The following is a 12,537-nucleotide window of genomic DNA, read 5'->3' on the forward strand; positions in this document are numbered from 1 at the left end:
GCTAAATACAAAAGAGCCATGGGTGGTTCTTGGTGATTTTAATGCAACTTTACAAGTTGATGAAAGAATAGGAGACAAAGTAAGGAATCATGTATGCAATGATTTTCTAGATTGCACTCACACATGCAATTTAGAAGATATTCAGTATAGTGGTAATCTATATACATGGAGCAACAAGCAACAAGGGCGCGACAAGATCTTTGCTAAGTTGGATAGAGTTCTTGCAAATGAGAAGTGGATTGATTTATTTCAGCAAGTCGAAGCCTTATTTCTGAATGAAGGACTGTTCGACCATTCTCCAGCAAGAATCAAAGTGTATCCAAGTATTCCAAGTGGGAAGAAGCCATTTAAGTATTTCAGCATGTGGGCTATGTTGGAAATTATTTTACCAGGATCTAGATTTACTAACAAGTATGTTGGATTAACAACCTAATATGAATTCTAAAACAATGAAAATAAACACATATAAAGTTAGAAAACCTTACAGTGGGTGCAGCGGAATAATATGACTCCTTCCGTTCAGATCTCTAGCCCTTGATTCCTTTCTGTAGCAGAGCATCACCAAGATCTGAACCTGGATCTTCTTTTCTTCTTCTTTGATGTAGAAATTCCATAGTCTTCCATACTATGATTGAGATACCACTTGATGTGTGTGGGCACTACTCATCTCACAAGGATTTCGAAAATTCTCTCTATTTTTCTCTCTTAATTTCGTGGCTTTTCATCCATACAAGAGAAGAGAGCAAGGTTGCTTTATATAGGGAAAAGGGAGAGCACAACTTTCCAAATAAAACAGTTTCCTTAATTACTGTGTAATCAATCAACTGCCTTATTTAGTTTGATCCACCACTTTCCTATTTTTGCTAGGCTTTGATTAGCAATTACATGACAATTAAAAAATAAAAATAATAATTGGGAAACACAAAGGGAGTGCTCGGCCATAGAAGGAAATGGGCCTCACTTGGATTTTGCAGTTTCCTCAATTTTATTTATATTTCTCCAAAAATGCCATTTTTCCAATTCTAATCATTTAAATGCCAAAACTAATTATTTAATAACTAAAATAGATTATTAAATAATATTGTCATTTAAAATAATTATTAATTAGACATACAAAGTCTCTTAATTAATAATTAAACCTAGAAACCCTTTTCTTTACGATTTCATCCTTAAACTGTGAGAATTCATAAAGTAGACATAGTCTAACTTTTAGAATTATAATTGATTAATTAAAATCAATTAACTGAGTCTTACAAGCAGTATGGCCTCAACTAGTATGGGGACCATGGGTCTATATAACCGAGCTTCCAATAAGTCGAACCGAATTTACCAAGTAAATTCCCTAACTTATTAATTCCTCATTGAATCCACACTTAGAACTTGGAATTGCACTCTCAGTCATATAGAAACGCTCTATATGTTCCACGATATAGACACGTCATTAGTTATCCATTGTTATAACCCTAATGTGATCAATGATCCTCTATATAGATGATTTACACTGTACAGGATTAAATTACCGTAACACCCTACAATGTATTTTATCCTTAAAACACTTAACCCTGTATAAATGATATTTCACCTAAGTGAAATGAGATCTCCACCATTTATCTTCGTTTGGTTAAGCTCGAAGGAAATCATCCTTTACTTCTATTTGCCAAATAGAAGCTATAGATTCCATATTTATGTTAGCGCTCCCCCACTCAATTGTATTACCGTGTTCCCAAAATGTACGTATTACCCTGATACAAAACTGGGCTTAACTAACAAATCAAAGAACACGAGTAACACTCTTGAAATTGAGCCTAACCATATCAGGATTTCGATCATGTGATCTAGGATCAACTTATGATATTGAATTGAATAGATATTTACGGTAAGTTTCAAAATCTAATTCAAAGTTCAATATCGGTCCATTCCAATGCATACTCCATGCATCCGATACTGGTAAACTTTGCCAATGTCCTGGAAAGGACATAACACTTTTCCAAGGTGTAAGAATACCTATCGCTGATTATACCATGTCAGTCTAAATCCAGTGTTCTGACAAATCAGGGAATCAACTTTTGAACATATAATAAAGATTATATTCCACTGTGTTGACAACACTATAATCTTTAACCAACTCATATGTTCTGGACTTAAAAAGAATTTATACATTATATACATATAATCATGAAATAAATCATGTGAACCATGCAACATAAAATGTTATTTCTGATCTTTATTAATGAGTAAATCTAATTATATGAAATGAGTTTTATTTAGGGCATAAAACCCAACAAACTCCCACTTGCACTAATATAAAACAAAAAGTGCATTTCAAATAATCATTAACACCTTGATATGCCAATCAAGTGTAATAGTAGTAAACTCCTCGTAATGGGATCTGACAGGTTGAATTAAACACAACCTCTTCTCCACCATTACTCTTCCTTAATCACAAAATCCTTGATAATGTGAAATTCCTCTCTATATGTCTACTCTTTTGGGATACTGGATTCTATACTTTTGGGCAACTACTCTTTTGTTATACAGGAAGTAACCCTAGTAGTTAAGCCAAGTTGGAACACTGCCACAAATGTATAGAACTTTCCTTAGACTGAAAAAGTATCTTTCCTGCAACTTTTAACATTCAGTCTCTTTCTGGTAGACCAAGAGATTTCAGATAGGTTTTAACACTTCTCCAAAATCACTACTCCACCCCCAAAGTAATCACCATCTCATCAGCAGATTTTCTAGCACACAGGCAAGTCTCGAAATCTGATGTGGTGTAGTCTAAGAGTTTCAAACAAACACCCTTATTGACTAACATATAGTTCCTCTTCTTAATCTTAAGATTTACTTAATTGTCTTCCAATGTTCTTCTCCTGGATTAATCTGATACTTACTCATTACTCCCACTCAACAGCAGGTGTCTGGTCTACGGCATACTAAAGCATATCTGAGACCTCTCACTGTTGATTTTAAGAAATTCTTTCATGGCTTTATCTTCTCTGGAATAGTTGAGACTTTTTCTTAGATAAATAAAATCTATGCTTAGAAGTTTTGAAGCTTCTATAGATTGCCATTGCAAAGAAAATGCTCCAGCATCTCATGCTTGCATTAGAATAAGTAATTTCCAGGTATACCATAAGCCATAGGTTTAGATAAACTCAAACCTATAATACTAGGAATAGGAAGTTTTGTTAAGTCCATTGAATTATGAACGAAAATTTCCTATTATGTCCTTGTAACAGAAAACTTTAGGTTACTCCATGTGAATGGATCAAACTATAGTTCTCTTGGCTTTCTTTTTAGTTTCTTATCTTGACAATCCATTACTTGTTTAAACTTACAATGGATTTTAATCACTAGTGTCTTCCAAGTCATAAGAAGAGTGAGTTCCTAGAAACTCTCCCACTACGACAAGGTACCGTGAACTATGTCTAAGAAAACTAAATGGTATAGACCTCTTCAGTTGTGTTAAGACAACAGAGGCAGTGGGATCATCTTGTAAAATAAGATGATAGAACACTTTTGGAATCAAGAAAAAATATCTCCTTTATTTGCTACTTTATTTTCAGACTTAGTCATTTTCTTAGAAAAGGTGGTATTTGTTTAAACAAACACTTTCTTATCTAATGACTACGGGATGCTCCACCCCTAATCACTTAGAATAGCTAACAAACATGCAAACCAGGGTTAGCAGTTCTAGCTTTTCTTAAGATTTCGATTAGGTTATCCATGAATCTAGTAATGATTTACATTAAGTATACAACCATTGCATCATTCTGAAATTACCATAGAAGGATTTAGGCAACGACTAGTAACTAATCATCAATATGCAACTCGAATTTCTGGGGAGGTAAGTTTGGATATTATTCAAAATCAAATTAATGATCTTTGAACTGCATATCTACTAACTTTTTCTCCACCCCTATCAGTTCGCAAGATCTTTAACCACTTACCTTCACCATTGCTAGAAATTCATGAAATTTTTCAAACATTTCAAATTTCTTTTGCATAAGGTAAGATCTAGAGTGATCGTTTTAAGAATACAACGAAAACTCATATCCACCCCTGAATGTACATCCATCTGCGAATGATATAATTATACTTTCAGTGGATATAGGCATATTAACTCTTTGCAGAGAATAATCTTGTCAAAACCACTATGAACAAGATACAAATGTCATAGATTTATAAAATATGTGGTTGTATCTTTTGATGACTTACTTTAGTTACATCAAAGAGTTCTTAGAATAGTGCAAGTGGATTCTGGTCACAGAATACTAAACTCATACAGTTTAAATCCATTGAAAGAAAATGGTTATGAAACACTTGTGAAAGTGTAACTGTATAATTAGTCATTCTTTCTTGGATCACCACTACTAATCTAACTCTATGATTTGCCTATACAAGTAGGAGATATCTAAGATTGAGGATTTATATCATTTTGGGATAGAATTCCGGGAATATAATCATATGCGTCATCTAATTTCTTAAGAGAAAATATGACTTTATATGATTTATAGACCATTCATCCAATGATATGTCATTAAGCTAATTCGAAATGAATAAGCTAAGAGGAATTAGGATAATTTCGTTTTAAATAAGAATCCAACGATGCTCCGATTAGCGAGAGTCAAAGTAATCTTATTTATACAATCTTCTTGTTTCATATTGTAAAATACTAGTCTAGGGTGTCATCAATTGATGAACAGCTAGATGTTGCATACAATATTTATCTTTCGAGATCTAACACTACTATGTTAGTCTAATGGTGAAAACCCATTAGGGATTTATCTCATTAGAAAAACAAATCAAGTTAGACCAATAATGAAGATTCGAAATTAAACTACAATTTAATAACAGAAAATAACATGGTTCAATACAAATTCATACACAATTCAGAAATTATGAAGCACATAGCAAGTAGGAATGACAAGTGAAAATACTAAAACATACAATCCTAAATAATTTCCAAGGTTTTCAACAAACTGATATCAGTGTCCCGTTTAGGCGAGAGTCAAAGCTATCATTCATTGAATAGAGTTGTCAGCTCATCTAAAATGTCAAACATTCTAGCAACCTTTTATTCGATCAAGATGTGAATCCGCGTTGTCCCGTTTAGGCGAGAGTCAAGGCTATTCTATCTTATGAGCTTCCACCATTGTTTCATATTCTTGCAAGTCTTATATAGTCGCCACCATTAGGGTGATCATAAACTATATTAAAAAAAAACTTACAAGATTACTTATCTTTCGAGATTAAACGGTGCTAACTTGCTAATGAACGTTCCTCCATTAGGGAGGATTACTCACTAAAACAATAGCTATGTAAAACCAACAATGGAGATCGAATATCCTTATAATAATAAAGCTCATTATTTAATGAAGGGTTTGTATTTTCTTCTAATATTTATTTTAATCCATTTATTTTAAATATATATTTATTTAATTAAAATTTCCAATTTAGAATGAAAAATTCTAAATATAAATTTTAATTTAATATTTATCAATTATACTTAGATGGATATGAAATAACGTGAATTATTCCCATCTTAGTAATAATTTCCATAAATATTTAGAAAATTATTCAATTTAAGTTGTTTCAAAATTAATTTGAATTAATTTACAACTCAAATTTAATTTTCTATAAATATATATTGCATTTTCGAAAATGCTTTAAAATAAAATAAAATAAATCCTGGAAAATTACTCTAATTTTATGTTGGCCCAAAATTAATAAAAATTAATTTTCAACAAAAAAATATAATTTTCCTATTTAATTAAATATCGAAGAAAAATTTCAAATATTTAAGTATCATGATTAAAAAATCAACTTAAATATTAATTTTCTATTTAATTAAATATCACTAAAAAAATACTTCAAGCAAAACAGATAATATCTATCTAGACTTTCATAGACTAATTAATCCAATTTCTAATTATAATATATTTTAGTTCATTTATTTTAATTAATCATTAAATGAAAAAATCAATGATTTAAGTTGGTCCAAAATTAAATAAATAATTTTCAACTTTAATCTATTTTTCAAATAAAATTCGAAATTTCTGCATTAAAGAAATGCAATTTCGAAATTTTGGGAAATGATTAATAAAATAAAATAAAATATATTTTGAAAATTATTCAAACTTAAGTTATTCTTAAATAAAATTCCAAACTTAAAATAGTTTTCAACTTTAATTAAATAACATGAAAATAACAATATTAAAGTATCATGATTAAAATCAACTTAGATATTGAAATTTTCAATTTAATTAAATGTATTAAATTCAAGAAATAAATAATTAAGTAAAGAGGAAACTTAATTATTAATTCTAGTTTAATACTAGGAAAATATACTAAACTTAGATTGTACCAAAATTAATTATGAGACAATTAATTTCACAATCAATGATATTTTCCTATTTAATATTAGAAATAATAACTAGTACTAGAAATAACTATCTAGAATATATCATTGACTAAGTGTTTTTCTAAAATTAACTTTAAAATATTACAAAATAAATTTCATATATTTTAAAAGTTAATTATGTTGCTAATTCAATTTTAATTAGGTTAGACTAATATAATTAACCTAATACAATTATTTAAATAAGGCAAATGGACCTTCACAATTGGGTAGTTCATGTGAGGGGGAGCTGGGTTCAGTATGTCGTACCCACTTCTATGGCCCCCAACTCTCACACAAGGCCCAAAAGAGAGGAATTTAACCTTAAAATAAACAATTGTTATTCATTGAATAAGTCCAAATCTAATTGGACCTAAATAAATTTCCTTATGTCAAAATTTATTTTAGCAACCTAGTCCATTTACTTAGTAAAAACTTAAATGGGCTCCCTATATGTATCTAAGCCCAAAAGCAAACATATAGGCTCACACAGGTCAAATGATTTGGATGGACCCTATCATGTTACTAGGTTTACACAGATGAAAGAAGTACAAAATTTACCTGTTACAAATTATTTATAAGATCTATCGTCAATTGGACTATGATTAAAATCAGATCATAAGATCTGTTAACAAGTTAATCATAGCAATTTAGATCAGATAAATAATAGGTTTGTTAAAAATTTTTGAATAAACAATATAAATTAACAAACATTGTCCATGTAACAGATGTGAATCAAGATATTAATATAATTAAATTATTATTCTTAAACTAACCAAATAAAGGAAACTAATTTTAAAATATCTAGGTTTATTTGAATCAAAATAAATTAAATATCTAATAAGATCAATGATTTAAAAGGAAAGAATCTCCAATATCACTTTCAGATCTTATAATTTAATAAAATAAACCAATTTTAAAATAGATTTGGTTAAATAATAATTACCATAATTATATGTCAAAATATCTCAAATTAAGCAATATTCAAATCTCTACAAAAATATCTATGTTATTTAAATATTTAAGATATGATTTATAAATTTCTAATAAGAAAAAAATGATATATATATATAGAAAAAATATCATTTTTATACTTATAATTTATAAATAATTAAATATTTAACAAAATAACAAATTTTTGAATTTGAAAAATATTATGGTAAGTATATCTATAAAAATATCTATGTTAATTTCAAATTTATTAATTATTTAATTTACCATATAAGATAATTTTAATATAATATTTTAAAAAAAAAAGACAAAGCTATCTTTTAATTTAAAATATCTTAAATATCAAAATATCTAATCTTATAATTAAATAATAAATAAATATTAAAGAAGTTAACAAATTTTTAAATCTGACCATAATAGGAAATATTTAAAATTGGAAACATTCCAAAATAGAAATATTTAAAAATTGGAAAAATTCCAAATTGAAAATATTTAAAATTGGAAACATTTCAATTTAGAAATATTTAAAATTGGAAAAATAAATTTTGGGAAACAATCCCATGAAAAATTGGATTTTTGGGGAAAAAACCTCAAAAATTCGCAATTTGTGGGGAACTGCCACGATAGGCTGCATGCAGCAACCATGATTTCCAATCTTCCAAAATTCATATCTTTCTCAATTTTTATGGGAATCGAGTTCCGTAAAAACGAAAATTGCTCAATTTTTCACAAGGAATCCAAATAAAATATTTTCAAAACTTGAAAAAATATATTTCATGGAAAAATTGCGTACAACATTAACATTCATCACATAAGCACATAAACCAACATGAAACCATCCAAATCAACAAAAAAACATGCAAATCATCGTTTTAATTCATATTACATGAAAGTAAATCATTACCATGGCTCTGGTGCCAGTTGTTGGAAATTATTTTACCAGGATCTAGATTTACTAACAAGTATGTTGGATTAACAACCTAATATGAATTCTAAAACAATGAAAATAAACACATATAAAGTTAGAAAAACTTACAGTGGGTGCAGCGGAATAATATGACTCCTTCCGTTCAGATCTCTAGCCCTTGATTCCTTTCTGTAGCAGAGCATCACCAAGATCTGAACCTGGATCTTCTTTTCTCCTTCTTTGATGTAGAAATTCCATAGTCTTCCATACTATGATTGAGATACCACTTGATGTGTGTGGGCACTACTCATCTCACAAGGATTTCGAAAATTCTCTCTCTTTTCTCTCTCAATTTCGTGGATGATCATCCATAGAAGAGAAGAGAACAAGGTTGCTTTATATAGGGAAAAGGGAGAGCACAACTTTCCAAATAAACAGTTTCCTCTTTTGATTAACTGCCTTATTTAGTGTGATTCACCACTTTCCTATTATAGCTAGGCTTTGATTAGTAATTACATGGCAATTAAAATTGAAAATAATAATTGGGAAACAAGCAAAGAGGTGCCGGCCATAGGGTGATATGGGCCTCACTTAGATTTTGCAGTTTCCTCAATTTTATTTCAATTTCTCCAAAAATGCCATTTTTCCAATTCTAATCATTTAAATGCCAAAACTAATTATTTAATAACTAAAATAGATTATTAAATAATATTGTCATTTAAAATAATTATTAATTAGACATACAAAGTCTCTTAATTAATAATTAAACCTAGAAACCCTTTTCTTTACGATTTCATCCTTAAACTGTGAGAATTCATAAAGTAGACATAGTCTAACTTTTAGAATTATAATTGATTAATTAAAATCAATTAACTCAGTCTTACAAGCAGTATGGCCTCAACTAGTATGGGGACCATGGGTCTATATAACCGAGCTTCCAATAAGTCGAACCGAATTTACCAAGTAAATTCCCTAACTTATTAATTCCTCATTGAATCCACACTTAGAACTTGGAATTGCACTCTCAGTCATATAGTAACGCTCTATATGTTCCACGATATAGACACGTCATTAGTTATCCATTGTTATAACCCTAATGTGATCAATGATCCTCTATATAGATGATTTACACTGTACAGGGATTAAATTACCGTAACACCCTACAATGTATTTTATCCTTAAAACACTTAACCCTGTATAAATGATATTTCACCTAAGTGAAATGAGATCTCCACCATTTATCTTCGTTTGGTTAAGCTCAAAGGAAATCATCCTTTACTTCTATTTGCCAAATAGAAGCTATAGATTCCATATTTATGTTAGCGCTCCCCCACTCAATTGTATTACCGTGTTCCCAAAATGTACGTATTACCCAGATACAAAATTAGGCTTAACTAACAAATCAAAGAACACGAATAGCACTCTTGAGATTGAGCCTAACCATATCAGGATTTCGATCATGTGATCTAGGATCAACTTATGATATTGAATTGAATAGATATTTACGGTAAGTTTCAAAATCTAATTCAAAGTTCAATATCGGTCCATTCCAATGTATACTCCATACATCCGATACTGGTAAACTTTGCCAATGTCCTGGAAAGGACATAACACTTTTTCAAGGTGTAAGAATACCTATCGCTGATTATACCATGTCAGTCTAAATCCAGTGTTCTGACAAATCAGGGAATCTACTTTTGAACATATAATAAAGATTATATTCCACTGTGCTGACAACACTATAATCTTTAAACCAACTCATATGTTCTGGACTTAAAAAGAATTCATACATTATATACATATAATCATGAAATAAATCATGTGAACCATGCAACATAAAATGTTATTTCTGATCTTTATTAATAAGTAAATCTGATTATATGAAATGAGTTTTATTTAGGGCATAAAACCCAACATAGTATTCCTGGTCCTTTATGTTGACGACATTTTGATTATTGGAAACAATATCAAGAAAATGACTAACATCAAGGAATGGCTTAACACTCAATTCGATATGAAAGATTTGGGTGAGGCAGCCTATGTTCTTGGTATTCAAATTATCAGAAACCGGAAGAACAGATCTCTTGCTCTCTCTCAAACAACATATATTGACAAAGTTTTAGAGAGATTCTCCATGAACAACACCAATGGGGCAAACATGCCTTCTAGATATGGTATTCGTCTATCTAAGGAACAGTCTCCTACTGATCCTCAAGAGATAGAGGACATGGCGAAAATTCCTTATGCTTCGTTAGCTTGGAAGTCTAATGTATGCAATGTTATGCACTAGACACGACATCCGCTATGCATTGGAATCGTGAGCAGTATCGGTCTAATCCGGGACAGAACATTGGAATGCAGTTAAGTATATTCTGAAATACTTAAAGAGTACAAGGAATCTTGTGTTAGTCTACAAGGGTGGTGCTTTAAATCCCATAGGCTATACTGATTCAGATTTCCAGGCATGTCTTGAAGACAGGAAATCTACATCTGGGATGGTGTTTACTCTTGGGGTGGAGCAGTGGTTTGGAGAAGTGCTAAACAAACCGCGATATCGGACTCGACGATGGAAGCAGAATACATAGTTGCAGCAGAAGCTGCTAAAGAGCTTGTCTGGCTAAGAAAGTTCTTCACCAGTATCGGTGTCGTGCCTGGAATGGAAAAGCCTCTGGTCCTACTTTGTGATAATAGTGGAGCAATAGCCAATAGTAAGGAACCTCGAAGTCACAAGAGAAGCAAACACATAGAAAGGAAGTATCACATCATCAGAGAATATGTGGCAAGAGGGGATGTACTGGTTGAGAAAGTGGACATAGAAGACAACTTAGCTGATCCATTCACCAAAGTCTTGGCAATAACTGCATTTGAAAAGCACCGTCAGAATTTAGGATTAATTGATATGTACTGATTAGTTTTATATTAGTGCAAGTGGGAGTTTGTTGGGTTTTGTGCCCTAAATAAAACTCCATTTCAATGTAATCCATTTTATTCAACATCAATAAAGAAACAGAAGTATTTTTCATTCATTTGTGTATGTTTTGGTTCATCTTGTCAATTGCTTGTCTATTTGATTTATAAATTCATCTGAAACCCTTTTCACATACTTGATCTTGTTTATTGTGTTGTCAACACATTGGAAAGTAAACATGACTATGTGAATAAAGATTCCTAGATTTATCAGACATAGGGTTTTACTGATATGATAATCTACAACAGAGTTTACTTGCATTTGGTATAATGCTATGTTCTTTCCAGAGCATTGGTTAAAGTAAAGCTTAGGTTGGGTGCATGGAGTATGCATCGGAAGGGACCAATATTGAACTTTGAACTAGATTTAGTCAAACTTACCGTAATATTTATTCAAGTCAATATCGCCTAGTTGATCCTAGATTAAATGATCTCAATCCTGATATGATTAGGTTCAATCTCAAGAGTGTTATTCGTGTTCTTTGATTTGTTAGTTAAGCCTACTTTTGGGTCAGGGTGATACGTACATTTTGGGAACACGGTAGTACAATTGAGTGGGAGCGCTAACATAAATATGGAATCTATAGCTTCTATCTGGCGAATAGAAAGTAAAGGATAATTTCCTTCGAGCTTGACCAAACGAAAATAAATGGTGGAGTACTCATTTCACATAGCTGAAATATCATTTATATGGGGTTAAGTGTTTTAAGGATAAAATACATTGTAGGGTGTTACGGTAATCTAATCCCTTTACAGTGTAGATCATTCATATAGAGGATCATTGATCAAATTAGGATTATAACAATGGATAACAAATGATGTGTCTATATGGTGGAACATATAGAGTGTTCTATATACTGAGAGTGCAATTCTAAGTTCTATGCGTGGATTCAACGAAGAATTAATAAGTCAGTGAATTTAGGTTGTAAATTCTTGATCTGCTTATTGGAAGCTCGGATATATAGACCCATGGTCCCCCCACTAGTTAAGACAATATTACTTGTAAGACTCATTTAAATGGTTTTGATTAATCAATTATAATTCTCAAATTAGACTATGTCTATTTGTGAATTTTTCACTAAGTAAGGGCGAAATTGTAAAGAAAGAGTTTTTAGGGCATATTTGTTAATTAAGATACTTTGTATGGTTCAATTAATAAATATGATAAATGACAATATTATTTAATAATTATTTATAGTTATTAAATAATTGGAATTGGCATTTAAATGGTTGAATTTGAAAATTGGCGTTTTTGAGAAAATGAGATGCAGAAATGATAAAACAGTAAAATTGCAAAAAGTGAGGCCCAAAT

The sequence above is a fragment of the Cannabis sativa genome, chromosome 8 (assembly GCF_029168945.1).
Source record: "Cannabis sativa cultivar Pink pepper isolate KNU-18-1 chromosome 8, ASM2916894v1, whole genome shotgun sequence".
NCBI classification, from domain to species: Eukaryota; Viridiplantae; Streptophyta; class Magnoliopsida; order Rosales; family Cannabaceae; genus Cannabis; species Cannabis sativa.